Source organism: Larus michahellis, chromosome 7 (genome assembly GCF_964199755.1).
Source record: "Larus michahellis chromosome 7, bLarMic1.1, whole genome shotgun sequence".
Taxonomy (NCBI): Eukaryota; Metazoa; Chordata; class Aves; order Charadriiformes; family Laridae; genus Larus; species Larus michahellis.
This window is the reverse complement of record NC_133902.1, coordinates 49454641-49472461: the sequence shown is the minus strand read 5'-3', so window position 1 is coordinate 49472461 and position 17821 is coordinate 49454641. Positions and strand designations below refer to the sequence as shown.

Below are 17821 nucleotides of genomic sequence, written 5' to 3'. Positions count from 1 at the left end.
TTGGGTTTCCAGCATTAGGGCGAAAGGCTCTCTCCTGGCAGGCTTGTCCTCTGCCCGGGTCCCTCGGAGGTGAGCAGAGTCTGGGCTTCGGTGTTGTTATTTTGACATAACATCCCCAGGAAAGAGTAAACCAGCACCGCCTTGAATCCTCTGAAGCTTTTTGGTGTCTTCATAGGCTGGATTTCTTCTGCTTGTGCCATCCTTCCCTGTGTAGGCAGAAACAATCTTTTTTCAAAGGTGAAGCATTTGAAGTGTTCCGCTGGTGCAGCGCAGGTGAAAGGAGAGGTTGTGTTTCAGTCTGTTATTTATTAGAGAAAATCTGTGTTGAAGATTCCTAAAGGTATTTTATGTATAGATTTTTCTGCCCACTGGGAAGACAAGCCATTCACTGGGAAAGATGGAGCCTGTCAGCTTTACTTAAGCAAAGGTAGAGGAATTATTTAGCTGTGTTTGCTAAAATGGCTTTAATTCCTTGTCAGTCCAAAGTCACATAATTTACCTTGCACGTAATTGCCTGGATTAACCCTCAAACATAATTCCCTCAGCTGGAGCTGGGCAAAAGGTTATTCTTTAAAACTTGCCTGCTTTCAAGCAAGTAAAATATTTCCTTAACTGAAAATCTTGGTCAAAATTTCCAAAACAAGCGTAAGCTTGGAAAAATAGGTTTTTTTCATGTTTCCTCCAGGGAAGTGGTGGGTTTTTTCCCTGCTGTTTATCTTGCCCTGAGCTGGGCCGTAAGTGATGGGGCACCTTTTGGTTGCAAGTTCCTGGCTTTTTGAGACGATCGTGTTGTTGGGCCGCTAGAGGATGTTCGTGCTTATTTTCCTGTAGCCTGGCTAGTGACATTTGGGCGCTGTTGAAGGTGAGGACGGCGATACCCCATTTTTTGGCATTGCCCTGAGGCTCCCTATTGCAGGGCAGGGAGAAGGCAGGTACCACCTCCCGCAGCGACTCTCCTGGGACCAGGAGGGTTGAGGCTCTCCCTGCTGATGCTGGACGGGAAACAGGGATGAGCAAGCAGGAAAAAGGTATATTTGAAAGTAGATGGGTGAAAAAATCAACTCAACTCTGAAGTAATTGAGAACAATACTGCCTGGGGGTTCTCCAAATGACCATGTTGCTGTGGTAGCATCATCCCTCCCAAAAGGAGTGTGTTTAATAGCAAGCAGGGCAGCGATGCTAAAGAGAGCTTGGAAGTTACCGGTGTAGCGGTTGGTACTGGAAGAGGAGGACATCCCTTTACTTGAATTTCCATTTCATCAGGAGAGGCAGAGCTCTGCCGCTCCGCAGGAGAACAAACTGTGTGTCTTCTGTTGCACTTGCTTTCTTCTGTCCCTGTGGAGGGCTTCTCGTGCTGGGAAGAGCAGCATAGCTGGTTTGGGATTTGCCAAAGTTTTCTAAAGTCATTTAAAAGTCCTTTTTATAGCTGTGAAAGAAAACAAAGGGTAGGCTGAGGCCAACTGGCCTCTTTGCTCCAGGGGTGGGATGGAGTCCGGCACAGCTGCGTGGGGTGGGTCTCCCTGTGCCTCCTGGTATTTCTATTGCCATTGGTTTGTTGACTCTTTTTAAAAAATTCCAGCAGTTGCGATGCTAAATCTGAGCTGTAGCAAGCGCCGTGCCAATGACATAACATTTTGAGGTGGTTTTGTCAGCCCAAGAGGCGTGGGGCTTCGCCAGCTCACGAAAAGTGTCTGGGCTTGCACAGAGGGCTGTGCCCAAAGCTGGCCCTAACGGACAGCCCTCTGCTACACAAGCATCTCTGGTGGCTTCCAGCAGATGCATGCTCTCTGCTCACTGCAAATGGGGCTTTCCTGGAAAAGACGGTGTATTTAACTCAGAACTGAATATCTCGGTCCACCAGCATGTGTGGACTTGGCAGCCAGAGGAGTTTGGGTCATGCCTTGGGTGCAGGAAGTGCTCCAGGGCAGTCATGCGGGGTCTGGTCACCGCTTTTGTTCCTGCAAGGGGGGGAAATAACATCCTGCCCCGCTCTGTCTTCCCCTGGGCACAACTTCTGTCCCTGAAAGGCCCTGCCATCCTGGTGCCCGCTGCTCCTGCAGGCTGAATCCCACCACGAGGGGAGACCACCCTCATTTTAACAAATGCAGAAACCAAAAAAGCAGCCTGGAGGGAACTGCTGCAGATTGTTGTTCTCCGTCCTCGCTCAGGAGTTGCTTGGCTTGGACCTGGGAGGGAAACTCATCGCTGTGGTCATTTGTACTGTACGAATCTGCTTCTAGCATAAAAGGTGCTTTATGCCTTGCAGTGAATTTCTGGTTACTGTATTTCGAACAGTGTTTTCACCCAAAGGAACCCAAGTTTTAGCACATGGGCTGCAGCGTCCCCTGTTAAATGCATTTACGCCTGCCTAATCTGTTGAACAAGATGGTATCATGAACCTCTGAGTGCCCATCCCGGCCGGAGCAGGTGGGAGAGCAGCCAGTCCAACCTGACCCAAGGAGGAAAGCACAGTTTTCCAAGCTAAGAAGTAAAAATCCATACATCCAAACTGCTTTGCATGTGTGTGGCCATGCTTTTTTGCATGCCTTGGCCTAGAGGCACCGTCAGCCCATCACCAACCAGCCTGGGCATTTCTTCCTTTTGCAATCTGGAGCAAAGCTGTCCCCATCAAGTCACTGCCATGACTAAGGTCTGGGTGGCAGATCGTGCTCAGGCATCCCGTATTCCCAGCAAAAGCCACAGCAGGTTTGAAATAACTCTGAAATGAACTTTGAGCTTGTCTCATGCTACTCAGTCCGTTGGCCAGCAAAAGCATTTTCATTCCTGGGTCCATTTATAAATATTGGCACCTCATTTTGTCAGTGTTTGAGAGCAGAGATGGCTACACCGAATGGCTCCTGTCCTTTCATAGCCCCCCATCAAGTGGAGAAGCAGATTTTGGCTGGGAGGTAATCTAAAGGAGAAGCAAGAATTTGATTCCTGTTAGTGGGAGGTTTAACGTCCTTCCTGCATCTGTGAGGCAGGCAGGAAAAAAAGAGTCATTTATTACACATCATGAATGTTCATTCAAGTTGCATCCAACTCTTGGGGCAATGCCACTCAGTCACTAATAAGTGGCGTTCGTTCTGCTGCTCCCCAAGTCCAGTTAACAGCTCCAGAGTAGCTGTTTGAAACCATTAACCCAGCTTCTGGAAGGGCCATCAGGGGTGGCTCAGTTCCTCCAAAAGAGATGCAACCAGGTTATCCACAGCATCACACTCCAGCAAAGCAGGCAGTCGCTTCCCGAAGCCCTGAACGCTTTGCTCCCAGTTTTTCTCTGGACAGTAGAGTTGCCCTCTTGCCCCTCTTCGGCACATCAGTCTGGGCTCTGCTCTGAAGTGTGGGTGGCTGCGGGAGAGGGGAAGAGAGCCCTCCCTCCCGCCTGCAGCCGGGCTCGGGAAGGGCAGCTGCCTGCGCGGCCCTTTGGCTTTTGAACCCCTTGGCTGCCTGCCAGGCAGTCTGACAAAGGAGGAAACATCTTGGCGCGCTAATTGCATTCCTGAAGGTCCCATAAAACTAGGTGGCGAGAGGGAGGAGAGGCCCCTGATGAAGGCATCACGCATTTGCCCCTAATGAAGAGCGACTGGCTCGCCGCCGGAGGCCAAGCTTCATTAGCGTTTCAGTGCTGCAGATGTGTTTTGGAGGGAGGGAGATGCAGGGCTGTATGGCATCGTCTTTGCTTTGGTGTCTCAAGAGAAATCTCCCCTTAACCATCACCACTGTTCCCCGGCTCCCCACGTGGGTGTCATTTGCGCGCCCTTCAGCCTGGGACTGTTTTTGTGCCCAGGAACATTGCTACCGAGGTGTAAGTAACGAGCACTCGCCATGCTGCAAGCTGATTCTCCCCCTAAAACACAAAGGATCTCATCCCGAAAATCCATACTGCCTGAGCAACACACAGACTGCTGATGTTCGCGGAATCAGGTCTTTTGTGGTTTTCTTCTCCATTTTTTTAAAACTAGACAATAAATCAGGTTTATAAACACTTTGCAATTGTTAATCAAGCTCTGCAACTTCTCTCTAGCTCTTAAGCAGCTGAGAGCATCTGAACTGGTTAAGATGGCTAAAGATCGTGGCTGGCAAAAGCAGGGTGAGAAGGCGATGCCTTGGAGCGCAGGAGCCGGGAGTCTGGCCTGGCTTGCCAGTACAGTGACACGAAAAGCTCGGGTCAGCAATAGAGCATCAGGTGTCGGATTTGCAAATACAGGCAAGTGCCAGAATCGCTTCTGAAATGGGATTTAGGAAGTGACAGCTCATTGAAAATCCGTGGGTTATTTCGCAGAGAATAGGCAAGCTGACGTGCACTGCAACTCCAGCTGCCCTGCAGAAACCACTTCAAAAACTGCTGAGGAGGTACAAGTCCTCATATTTATTTTTGAGTGCTTCCCTTTCTTGGTTTTATTAAATAAGGAAGCACTGTGAGGTTTTAGCCTGTGCTAAGGCACAGTGAGATAAGACTTTTTTGTTTCTTTTACCACAACCTCAAATTAGAAATCTCCCTCCTGCTTCTGCAATATTTTTTTTGGTGTTCCCCATCCCGGGCGCCGTAACGGCGTTTTAACAGCGCTGTGTCTGCGGGAGGTCTGGTGGGACGATGGCTCCGGTGCCAGCGCGACGGTTTCTGGTTGTGCAATGGAGCCCCGCGCTTTGAGAGCGGCGCTCAGGTTTGATGGCACGCTGGGGTTTCTGGTGGGGTCTGTCACCATGCAAATCACTGTGCCTGTGGACACATCTTATGGAAATAGACCTTTTTCCACGCTGTCTTTTGTAGCTATTATTCACCTGCCCCGTTGTAGGGCCTGGAGGGAGGGTGCTGGTGTGCATCTGAAGGCTCGGATGTGAAAATCACTGTGATCCAGCTTTGACCTCTTTTCTTATCTTAATTCTCTTCATTCCTAGTGTGTAAGCTTTTACCAGAAGCTGCTACTAAGAAAGAAATGGGTAGTATTCAATTTATTAACCTCTGAGGTGCAGGTGGTGGGTTGAGGGTGGTTTGGGGAGGAAGGGGAGCTTGCCTGTGCCCAGCGTCTGCGGCGGTGCCAAGGGCGGGGGGGGGCATTAAGCAAATGTAGCCCCTGACGGAGGGGAAGAGGGTGACCTGTGGCAGAAAGAGGACAGGGAACCGAGCCTAAACCACATCTGCAATTTTTTCTTTTAAGTCATGTCAAGTCTTGTTGTCTTTAGGTTTTTGATTTGGGGAACTCGGGGGTCTTTTTATTTAGTTTGTGTAAAAAGGTGGAATCTGAGCACCGCCTAGTAAAAAAGGACCTGAAGGGCAGAGACAAAAGGACCATATAAGATGTGGAAGTTAAAAATAATCCTTTGGTTGTTGCTAAGTGCTTGTGCAGCTGCGGAGGAGATGCGGCTCCGTCTCTGGGACGGCTGCCCTGCAGGTCCACGGCTCCTGCTCCGCTCCCCGGGCCAGAGGATGAGGAGCACACGTCTGCCAGCATTTTGGAGGCTTATTTTGGTGACAGAGGGTGCAGTGTCAGCTTGGGTCACCACGGTGCAACCTCACGATGCCGGTTGCTTCGTTAGTGGTCCCAGTCATTAGCAGCAGGTGGGGGGCTCGCGGAGGGACAGGCTGCGTGTGCTGTCGGGGCTGCGGGGCAGGGGAGGGTGGTTTGGGGTGAGTTGAACCTACTAAATTCTTCTGAGCTGAAAACCTTTTCCGTTAGGGTAGGTTATAGGATTGTTACCTGAAATAAAAGCTCTCGAAACCAAAAGTAGTTTAGCGAGGAGGTATTGCTTTATTTGACGTCGGGTGCTAGGGGGAAAACCCCACAAATCTAGCACACCTTACTGGGGATATTCACCCGTTATTTATACACAGAATAGTCTCATAATTCCACCTGCCTAATACATAACTCCACCTAGGCTTACGTATTCATTAGGATGACCGAATAGTCTTTTTGCACATGCGTATCAAATTTTGCTGCGTCAGCAGAACACTTCTGCGCAAGCGTGAGTGTCTCGGTGGTCGTTTGGGTAAGGAGACCCTTCCTCACGTTATCCTTTTAAGGTATTGAGTCATCTCAGGACAGGAAAAGTTTACTGTAAGTTTGCCAGCTTTTTGAGGATGATAACGATGTTCCTTGAAGTAGCCACAGCTCTGTCCTAATTGGTAAAAGAACCTTGAAGTGATTAACTACTTCTTGTTATCCCGTCCTTGGTGATTAGCTACTTCTGGCTGTCTCCTCATTATCACTGGCTGTAACATCAGCTCAGTGACTAACCATTTTCTCACACAGTAAGAAGGTCAGTAATTAGCTATTTTCTCACACAGTAAGAAGGTTAGTAGGAAACAAACAACATTTTAGTTAGCGTATGGTTATAAACAAAGCAGAAGTCTGTCTTTGGTAACAGGACTGCGAGGGTCTCTGTTCCCCACCGAAGAGCAGGGTAGAGGACAGGGAGCTGAAAGCCAGCTGAGGTTGGACTTAGAAAATAGAGAGATATGTAAGTGTCATCGCACTGTGTGGGGCACAAGGTGCCCATCGCTCCTTCTTAGCAGCCAACAAACCTGGTTTCAGGCATCTTGAGGTCTCCTACCTACAGAGCTGCTGCATAGCCCAGAGGGACCTTATGGCTGGAATAAGTAGTGAGGAGATGGCACTGTGGTAGCATCTCTCTTTTAAGATGTGGTCAAGACTCACTCAGGCTGCACGTTTATCCTAGAGCTTCCTAAAAGCCTTTTGCCTTGCCGCGTTCCCGTCCGGCCTTGGCTTTTATCACCTGCAGAAGCTGCTCAGCAGAAGCCCTTGCCCCGAGATGCCTGCATGCCTGAGAAGAAACGCATGAAACGAAAAAATCCTCCTGAATAAGAGGGAAAAATAAATCTCTGACTTGCTGTGTCCTGTAGCAGTGATGAACTGAGGGCAGAGTGCCCGTGCCTGGTGCCGCTGCTGGGTGAGCATCTCCTCTCCAGCTTACATCCACCCTCCACTTGTGAAAGGTTCTGGCTCGAACAAGAATTTATATAGACTGCAAATAATAATTAATTAATTTAATTAGAAATTAATAAGAAACAAATCAAATGGGGGACCTCCGCTGTCCTCTCCCTTTTTTGGGGTTCAGCTGCAAAGCTGGGCACGTTCCACTTACTCTCATCACGTGGATTAGTGTAAAGAAATGTAAGGCTTGGGTCAGCTCCCTTCACTCCCATCCTGTGGGTCAGCCAAAAACAATGTAAGCTCCAGGTCAGCTGGGGCAGGCAGGGCTGCGGGCTGTGATGGGGATTAACTGGAAGAGCAGTCAGCTGAATTCACCTTCATCCCGCTTGGACCGACGCCGCTCTCGCCCTGCGTACAGGCTCCCTGCAGATGCTGTGTGTCCGATGTCATTTGTCTGCACGACATCTGAGCCCCAAATCAGGAAAAACTTTTTTTTTTTTTCCCCCGGAGGCGTGTTAGTATAAACCGGATTTTTTCTGATGTCAGTTGTTGACATCCCTGCATTCCTGCCTGACCTCCTGCAGAGTGAGGGGGCTGCCGTGCCACTGCAGTATTTTGGGGAGGCAGAGCGTGATTGCTCAAGCAGTGATTTGGAAAACGTTTCCACAGGCAGGGAAGAAATTGTGGAGGAGCCCGCTGCTGCCATCACATGTGGGATGGGATGTTGACTTTTAGGTCTTGCTCTGGTGATGGGAGCTGGTGGCCAAGCCCTGGGGTCATCCCAGGCTGCTTCCCACAGTGCCTTCCCAAAGGGTCAGGTCTGTGCGTGCTTGGCCTGGGGGCAGGGAGCTCTGAGAGCAACACTCGAAACCTCTCAGCCTTTAATGGGGAATGTCATTGAGAAACTCTCTGCTCTTTACACAGTGTGAAGAGGATGAGAAGCCACAGGGGCACCTATGGGATGTGCTCACCTGCTGCGGGCAGCCCACCATGCCCCATGCTGGGGTGGCACCTTCTGCGATGGAAAGCAGGGCCAGATAATTTGAAAGGGTGGAGAGGAGCTCCCCAGGAGCTGTGCAAGCAGTTGGCTGGCATTAGCATCCCTCTTTAGCAGCGGTTGATTTTTTCCTTACAAGCAAGCGGTTCCTGAGCATCAATCACTATTATGTTGGAGGGCTGTGGTGAGGCAGGGAAATGGGGGCACTCACACCTCTTCAGTGTGTTACTGCTGACCATGGATATCTGTCACTGGGTGTTAGTGGACTGGCAGGGAGGATTTTTATTGAAAACACACCCTCTACCAGTGCAGGCTCTCTGGGTCGCGTGGATGGGCTTTGGCTCAGGCCCTGGCAGCCCTAAGTCGAGAGAGGTGGACACCCCATAAACCACTGCCTTGGACGGGACCCATCCTTAACACTGCCTTGCTGGTACAGCCAACCTCCCACTCCCGACAACTCCTTTGGTCTTCGCAGGTCTCTCTGCCTTAAGGTGCCAAATTCATGTCCCGTGTCGTTCCGGGTGTGCTCACCCCCAGAAGCCGTGGCTCGGAGCCCCGGTGCAGAGAGGGGCTGAGAGCCGGCTGGGAGGTGTTTGCATCCCACATTTCATCTTCATGAAGTCTCTGTTTCCCTGGCATGCAAATCTTCGGTGGCCTTTTGGAGGAGCATAGGGGTGACTCAGTGATTGTATTTCTTCACATTTCCAGTCTTGGGAGGCTTCTGGAACCTCCCAGCTGTTTGCCCCCAGGGCATCATTTCCACCCTTCCCCAATTTCTCTCTTCTGCTTCCTCTCTGAATTTATTTTTTTCCCCTTTAACCTGGTTTCTCTTCTCTTTCCAATTTAATCCTGAGACATGTGCTGCTCTCCCCCGAGACTGTGCGCCTCCCCATCCTGCTCTGTGCCCGTTCATAAGGCTGAACATCCCAAGAGGTTGAAATGGCCGCTGGGCTGGGACAAGCAGCATGGGGTGACTCTTGCCCAGCAGCTGTGACCTGCGAAAGCATGGCCAGTGCTTGTAGCTGTAGTGTGTTAAAAAAAAAAAAAAAAAAAAAAAAAAGCCTGGTTTCCCCTCTGATTGCGCTGCTAATGACCTCCCGTGTCGCCCGGTGCAGCTGCTGTGGTTCAGGTCAGAGGTGGCTGCGTTTCAGTGCAGGTAGGTGGTTCTTTGCTAGAGTACTCTGTGCTTCATGTACGTGCCCCTCTGGATTTCTTTCATAATAAATAAATGCAATATTAAGTATTACACTACCAGTCATTACCATTACATTGTCGCCTATTAAATATTATTGATTATTTTTGAGTTGGACTCAATGATCCTCATGGGTCCCTTCCAACTGAAGATATTTTAGGATCTTCGCATGGATTTCTCCCGGGAAAACAGATGATATTTCCATTTGTGTTTCTGCTTGGTGCTGTGCGTGTTCTTCATCTCACTTTATGTTTCTGGCAGCAGGTACACCCTGCCTGCCCTGCCTTGGTGATGCCAAGGGTTTGTGTTGGTTGTTCACACTGAAACAGCAATGGAGTTGGGCGCATTTTCCCCAGCGGATGGAGTACTGCTTCGCCAGAATTTCCTTTCCTGGCACGAAAGGGCAAGGCTGTCTTTTCTTACCCCTCCTTTCCCCCTGCCCGAGCCCTTGTTGCTGTCAAAGTCTTGCAGCTCTCCCCAAATCTGGCAGCAGCTCCTTGGAGGACCAAACCTCACAGAGCGCTGCTGTTCCCGCCTCTTTTCACTGGGGTTTCTCCTTGTCCTTGAGCGGACCTTTTGCAAGCATTAATGCATGCTAATGAGGCATTAAATGCCAGGGCAGAATTAAAAGAATAAAGAAGTGACGTCTTTGACATCTTTACAGGAGCCAGAGCTCTGTCTGTGGGTCTCTGCTCTTAAAGCGGCACAGGGTGCCGGTCGCAGCCGGAGGTGTCATCTGATGGTGCGTGCATGTACCCGGACCCCCCTGACCTGCCGCAGCCCCCCCCTTGCCCACTGCTGTGAACCTTCTATCTCAGAAAGTAGAAAGCTCCAAAAGAAAAACAAAATGAACTTTGGAAACACAGCACGTTGCCTATTTGCTCCCCAAAGAGAGAAGATGGTCTTAGAACAAACGCTCTTAAATGCTCTGCCCTTACAGGCAGCATCCCGACGGGTTTGGCGTTTGGTCCTTCTGATTATAGCAATTAACAGAAATAAGCATTTGGAAATGAATGCTGTGTTTGGGGTTTAGAGGCAGATGAAAGTCTCAGACTAGCAGGTGAGTGAAATCCTGTGTCTCTGCCTTTCTTGTTGACAGGCACTGACAACCCATGAATTTTGCTCAGTTTGGTTAAAAAAATTAAATTTAAACAGTTGACCTAAAAGGGAAGCACAGCACGGGTTGCAGATTCCTTCTTTCTCTTTTTTTTGGGCCTTATTTTGAATGCTATTCTGACTTCTTCCAGCTTCATTGGGAAGGGAGAAATGTGTTCCAAAACCATGGACCTTTGGTGAACTTGCACCAGATTATGTGTTTGCATCCAAGCACAGAACTGGGCAAGGCTCCCACGGCACTGGATTTTGTAGAGAAAGAATCTCTCTCTGCTCCAGAGCCCACTCCTCTTAACAAGGTCCAGCTGAAAGGACATTCAGCCCATTTGGGCTTTGGCAGGGTAGGAATTATCCTGCTTTTCATGTGAGGGATGGGCCTGAACCATAGAATTTGTCACTGGAGCTCAGGCATTTGGGATCGTGCAGCTTTGTTTTGGAGCCAAGTTTTATTTTAAGAATGAATCTGGAGTTTTTGGGTGGTAGGAGGTAGTAGGAGCCTGCTTGGGCAGCAGAGCAGGGAGACGCAGCTCAACCTTCCTGGAGGCACCATGCGTCGGTGGGAGGGTTGCACTATAGCTTTTCTCAACCCCTTTGTCTGTATTTCATCTAATGCATGGTCACTATATGTCCCCCTATATGACAAAAGCTGAAGGCTAAATGTAGAGTTGTATAAGAAGACATGGGCTAAGACATGGGCCAAGAACTATGTAAGTGTGGGAGAAGCTCCTGGTTCTGTACCCATCGATGTTGGTGGTATCTGGGCAAGGTTGGGAGAGCCATGTGGAAACGTCTCTTTGTCAAGCAATTTTCTTTGTGAGGCTTTTTGGGGAGTAAGGAAACAAATGGGGGGACCTGCATTGAGGGGGTTTTGTGGCGGGTCTTGTCTGTGAAAGGGCCAGAGAGTCGGCTGGAGAGAGGAGCACTGTGTTGGGAGAGGCATTGGTGAGTCCCAAGGGAGACCCAATAAACACCTGCATGAGAATGGATGGATGTCAGTGGAAAAGGCCAGTGGCACAGAGCCTACTGAGCCTACGGAGTTAGAGGATTGAGGGACAAAAAGACCCAGAGAATTCACACACACACATACGTTCCTATTTGTCTTAAGGAATAATTGGAATTACTAGCAGTTTCTGCAGTGCCTTCCATGTCGGGTGCTTAAGGGGTGATGAAGCCAAGGATGAGCATGTGCCCAGTTTGGTGGGACGGTATTTGGACCCATGGCTCGAAGGGAACCGTCACACTCATCCCAGTTGCCCCCGTTCAGAATGAAGGGCTGTGTCTCTGGGAGGGTCTGGCAGCTGCCCTCGCCCCGTATCGCTCCCTGCATCAGTAGCAGAGTCGGCAGCAGGACCTAAAAGCTCCAATTCCCAGATCTGGGTCTCCGTCCAAAAGGCCACGTGTGGCAGGCTCGGCTGAGGAGCTAACATAAGCAAAAGTCAAGAGATTTGTGGAGTGCTGAGCTTACTTTAAAAAAAAAAAAAAGGAAGGCTTTATTTTAAGAAATGCAGCTTTAGATCTCCTTCAGGAAATGACTCCTCGCTGCCCGTTTTGGCTTTCTGGTGGCTCATCAGCCGTATCTCGTGATTGCGTTTCGGCTCCCCTTCTGTAGCGGAGAGAAAGAAAATGAGGAAAGGCTGGCCAGGGCTGCCGCAGGAAATCCGCCTGCCCCGGATTGCTTTCAGCTGCCTTCATGAGACAGCAGTTTCCAAAGCCCTGTTTTCCCTGCCCAGTTCTCATTTAACCCAGAAGTTCCCAAGTGAATGAGAAATTGAGGAGCTGGGGGGTTGGTTTTTTTGTAATTGCAACGCTGCAACGTGGGGGGATGCTGGCAGTAATGTGGAGCTAGTGGTGGGACTTGTGGTACCCAGGACTGAATTAGCAGCTGAAACGTGTATTTATTCCTCTGGTTTGGTTTCATTAGTCTGTATCTCTGTGTTTGGTTTCATTAGTCTGTATCTCTGATGCTATTTTTGATGACTGGTGAGCTCAACCAGCACCAGGATTGAAATAAAGGCTTATTTAAAGCCATGTCGATTCTTGGCCAAATCCGTATGCTTTGGAATATAAATATCCATTGAAATTAATGCAATGGGAAGATGCACAGATCTGTGGTGTCTGGTATAAGTAACGTACAAAAAAGCACTGTTTACTTATTACTGGCCTCTTAGTGTTTTGTTATTTCAGTATTGCTTTGTGGATAAATGCGCGTGGGCGAGCTGTCTTCTGGTGTGAATGAAGGCAGTCGGTGGACGCGTTTCAGCTTATACAGAAACCTTGGACCCTTGACGTTTGTCTGTCTGTGTTTATGTAGTAACCTCCTCTGCGCAAGGAGGTGGTTGTTCTCCGTGGGCTCTAGCACTTGGGGGTGCTCCTGCCAACCTGCCACTCTTCCCTGCCATACTGGTGGGACCTGGGGAATGGATCCTAAGCCCATCCCCAGTATTTAAAATGCCCTGAGGCTCTCCCTGACTTCCTACTGGTGCCGACCATCTGGCAGCAGGACGATGCTGCGAAGCCGAGCCGTGCCGCGGGCAGGCTGCCTCGCCTTGCCTGGCCTCTGCGTGTGCAGCGCCGGCTCCTGTGAGTCATGGAAAGAGATTAGTGGGGAAGTCGATGATTTATTTGCCTAAGCAGGCACTGTGTCTTACCATAGCCCTTTCCCAAACGGAAAGGTCTACATTTTCCAAGCGCTCAAAACCTCTTCCGCTTCTTCCCACTCAAAATGTGCTCTTCCCAGAGCCTCTCCTGCAGACGTCGGGCGCTTTTGCCGGGAGATTGGCTGGTCTGGTACAAAAATGATGCTCAAGCGGTGCCCTGTGTCGGTAGGGTTTGACTTCCTCTGTCTCCCAGAAGCAGATGGCTTTGGTGCATCCACCCCCAGGGAATACAAACAACATGTGGCTTCTGCGTGGGGGCTCTCCGGAGTGATGGGGACAGTGGCCAGGGATCCTTAAAGGGGTGGCACCAGGGAATCTGGAAATTGCTTGCTGTGCCTTATTTCTCGTAATTGGTTTTCCTGTGGGGTTTTTCTGGGGTTTTTTTCAAACTGGTGGTTCAAGTAACCAAAAATGACAAAAGCACAGCATTTTGAAGGTCCCGACCCAAAGCCTAGATGTGAGCACAGAGACACAAAAATAAGTGGCTTGATTCAGTGGGAACAAAATGCAGTATGACCTTCCCCTCCAGAGTGCTCAGAAACCAAGAAACTGGCTTAAAAATCCTGAAGATTATTTTTTTCTTGTATAGTAGGCACATCAATTTAATTTTCTAGAAGGTAGGGAAAAAAATTAGTGTTGGAGGGGCTTGTTTTCAAACCCTTTCTCCCCCTCCAAAAAAGCTGGGATCATTTCTCACTTCTTTCAAAAGAGAGCTGGTATTTTTGCATAATTTTGCGGTCCCCAAAAGTAAGAGGCTTTAGGAAAACCACTTTCTGTGGAAAGACCTAGCGACAGAGCTTTTAGTGCCTCGAGTTTCAGACCTCTTGGTGCAGCAGCGGTCGGTGCAATTCCTCAAAGGCAAACCGGGTTATCGCGGAGGGCAGACGGGCTGTCTCGCCGAGCACTTGGCCACTGTGTGATTCCACTTTCCAGCCTGCTATCAAGAAGCCCGGGATGAAATCAGGGTCAGAGGCTGGAAGTTTCTGCCAGAAGCTGCTATCCTGATTCCTGCTCGGCGACGACGGCCCAGCTCGGGGACCAGAGCCCGCAGCGTTGGTGTCGGGCTGCCAAGCCAGGTTTGCGCGGTGCCGGCGTGAGGACAGATGGGATTTGGTCTGTGGCTGTCATCCCGGCGGGCAGCTGACGGGGGGAGGCAGAGGCGGCTGGGGTGAAACGAGGACGGCTGGACCTCCTGCCAAAAGCTGCCTGAGCGACAGCGAGATGTGCAGCCCAGCCGGGGCACAGCAGTGGGATGGGGATGTATTTCGGGATGGGAAGAGAGATGGAGGGACCAGCTGGGCTTGGTCCGCCTTGGTGGCCTCCTTGGCAAGAGGGTCCCTCCGAACAGCAGTGCGCCTCGCAACTCCCACCTCAACGGAGACCAGACTAGTCCAAACCTAGTCTGGGGACTGCTCTCCCCCCCCAGAAGCATTGCTTTCCTCTGCTGCACCCTCCCAGAGTGTTTCTGCAGCCTCCCTGACATGTGTTTCATGTTAGCGCCCCCCCGCCCCCCCAGAATCAAGAGCTGGCTGGAAAGTATGTTATCAAATTCAGAGGGAGCATTCAATTTCCCGACTAGATCTGGATCTTTTAAACATCTAAGTTCGTCTCATTTCAAGGATGGGAACAGAAGAAAACATCTCTTGTTATGTTTGGAGAACATAATTAATGTCTTTTGGCTTCATAAACCAGCTTTAATAGAGAACATACAAACTCAAAGGGCGCAGGGGGGTTAAAATCCAGGGTAATGTCCTGCACCATGAGACTTCTGCTGGTGCAGAGAGATGTCTTGAAACACCCCCTCCTCGAGGACGCATTTTCATCTTGGAAATGAAACTGGGAAGTGAAACTAGGTTCATCATCGGCATAGTGGTGGAAGGCTTCCTGCAGGCATGATCTCACATGCCACAGCAACTGCTTAGCCCCATCAGCACTGCATGTGACCATAGGATAGCTGAGACTGGAAACATGCAGCACATTTTTCTGTGAAATATGAGTACCAGGTAGCACTCTGCGTGCTGCAAACCTCAGCTCTGGGTCACCCTCACCAAAAGACTCACTGTAACCAGCATGCCATGTTGCCTTAGGGCTCCTCTTGTGTCCTGAGCAAGAGGACGGAGTGGATTCCCATCTCTGGTGCTCCAGGTGGATGTTGAGAAGTGGGACGACCCTTGTCACACCCATATGAGAAATAAATGTATCCCACTCACCCACGTTTCTCTGGTCTTCAGGCTGTGTGGGAGACGGATGGAGAGCGCTAGAAGGGGAGCTCATGGTGGCTGCAGGAGTGGCCACTCTTTCGAGCTCATGCAGGCAGTGAAGATTGTAACATCTTTGCCGTTAAAGGTCAACATGGAAATTCCCACTCTTGGCACATTCCCCATGATGAGCCTCAGGCAGTGACTTACTGCATGTTGAGCCAGTGTGGCCGAGGCAGAAAAAACATTTCAGCTTGTTTTTAAATTTCAAGCTCACACCCCACACTTAGTCACCCTCATATAGAAGGGCTCTTTCTTCATCCCCTTCAGTAAATGAAATGTTTGCTTTAAGATGCTATTTCTTAAATTTTCTGATGGCAGTGTTTTTGATAGGATGCGTTTCTCTTCCCCAGGGCAGTCCTTTCAGGCTCCATCCCCAGCCTGCCAGGGTCTGGAAGGGACGTGCAGGCTTCCTAGCCTCCTGTACTGGCCTGGCGCTGATGGCTTTAAAAAGTGAACTAAAACTGGAGCTTTGTAAGGAAGGGGCAAAACAAACCTGTATGGATGTGTCTGGGGAAAGGGTAAGGCTGTCGTTGCGAAGGCAAACAGAACGAGGGATTTTTAATCTCCATCAGATGTAGGCGGGGAAGGAGGTCACCTCTAGAGATCTTGTAAACATAACCTCCTCTGTCTAGTAATGTTTGAGTTTGCGGGCTGGATCCAAAGCAAACGGTGGGAGTGCAAAAGAGGCTGTAGGAGGGCATCTTGTGATGTGCTGGGACATATGAGATGCCTTGTAAAACAGAAGGTGTTCCCATGGCTGTTGGCAAGGGATATAGCCTGACAATCCACAGCCTCTCTGGTAATCTTGGAGCGATGGGAGAGGCAGGGAGATCAGCGGTTTTGTGCCGATGAAAGGAGCATGTATATAATTTATCTTGTCTGAGGCGCTTGAGGCTGTTACCAGTGGGAAAGCTGAGCTGTAATTAGGCTGCTGATGAGCGTCGTACGCAAACCCTTCAGCTATAAACTATGCCTTCAAAGGCATCCCTTCTCCTAGGGACCGACCAAGGAGGAATTTGAGCAGTATTTCCAGCAGGCTGATGGATGCCTTTCTGAAACCAGATGCTCGGCAGCCAGCCACTCCGCTTTCTGTCGCCGAACGCCTTGCAGCCTCTTGACTTTCTCAGTCCATCGCTAAACCCCATAGCTGCAAGGGGATGCTTCGGTAGAGGAGTGCCCTTACTGGGTCAGTTTCTTCATCCATCTCTGCTGTGAGCTGCCCCAAGCTGCTCCCTGGGGGAGGTTCAGGTGGTCCCAACAACCTTCATGGTACTGGCTGGGACGTAGAGGTCTCATTTGGACACAGGACACGGTGCTTGTTGATGTAGTATTTTTTTTAAGGAGTTTTAAGGTTTTCTTGAGAGTACTTCTTAAGCAAAACCGTTAGGAAAGCAGACCTTATGAAGTGGTCACCCTGCTAGGCTTTTTGCTGCTAAACCCTGGGTTCAAAACCAGCAAGGAAGCACTGCTCCATTCCTGTCTTCGCTTCTCTTGATGTAGACAAAGAAACAAGAGATTCACTCACGCAAAACACCAGCCAGCCCAGGAGACATGGAAGCCCTTGCAGGAGCCCCCTCTTTTACACCATTTTGAGGGCCCAGCAGTCACACTGATCTCTGGAGCTCAAGGCCCACAGTGGGCAGGGAAGCGTGGAGCAGGAGAAAACTTCTTGCTGAGTGGTGGGGCCTGGAGAAGACCAGGCTGGAAGCATGGCTTGGGCCTCCCATTTACCGCCACAGCGTCTCTGCTAGCAAAATTCGATGCTGTAGCAAGACCAAGCAGAAAACTGCCTGCAGTCTGGCTGTGCTGCCTCCTGTGCAGCTCATGCGCTGAGCAGCCACATCACATCGACTCTGCCGCAAACTCTGGTGCCCCAAAGTATTAGTCTGCCCAGTGCCGTGCCTCTGAGACGGACACATCTGGTTTGAGAAGCAGTACCTTGAAAGCTGCTGCCAGAGACCAGTAACAGTGGAAATCATGGTACTAAATTGCACATAACTCTCAAAGCTTAGCTGGGACCTTCAGGTGGGCACATGAGTGAAGTCGAGTGATGCTTAGGAAGCGTTGGGGACTGAGTGACAGAGACGCTGCTCACCTTCTGCCGAGATGGGAGGTGTACTGCTCTGCAAAGCCCAGTTACGTAGTGCTGGGCGCTGGGAGGCAGAGGTGGGGAATATTCCATCTGCGGGAAGAAAGGCTCATGACAACACATAGCTGAAACGTGCGGTCAGGAGTCAATGTTTGCTTGGTGGTGTCAAGCACCAAATGGGGACGAACCAGGAAGCTGCAAAAGGAAACCCTGAAAAGAGAGGGACACTTGGGAGCCCTCATCCAGAGAGCGAAGAATAAGAGAGTAACGCGTTTGACACCTGGCTGGGGCACACAGTCTCTGCCAGCTAATGGTGTTTGGGCTCTGCAATAGTAGGTGGTGGTTCCTCGTGTGTATCGGCTCATTTTGCTGCCCTCCACCCACAGAGGGATGACAGTGCTACCCTTACAGGGGTCCCAGGGGGACTTGGGGTGGAAGCCACCTCCCCCAGCTGCAGGCTGGTGTCTCAAGGTGTCTCCTTGAAGGGAGCTGCCTTGTTCTCTCCCCCTGGTCACCATCACTGCTGGTACCTCCCAAGGGCAGTTTGTTCCCCTGTCCTGGCCACCTGGTCCCACCTAGGAAGGGAGAGGTGCCCGTTTGTCTTGAGCGACTACAGAGG

At 50.3% G+C, this 17821-nt stretch overlaps 1 protein-coding gene across 1 annotated transcript in view; it reads left to right on the top strand.

The window, feature by feature from the left end:
• Positions 1-17821, top strand: part of ITGB5 (integrin subunit beta 5) — a 62991-nt gene that overhangs the window by 37779 nt on the left and 7391 nt on the right. The window lies entirely within an intron of this gene.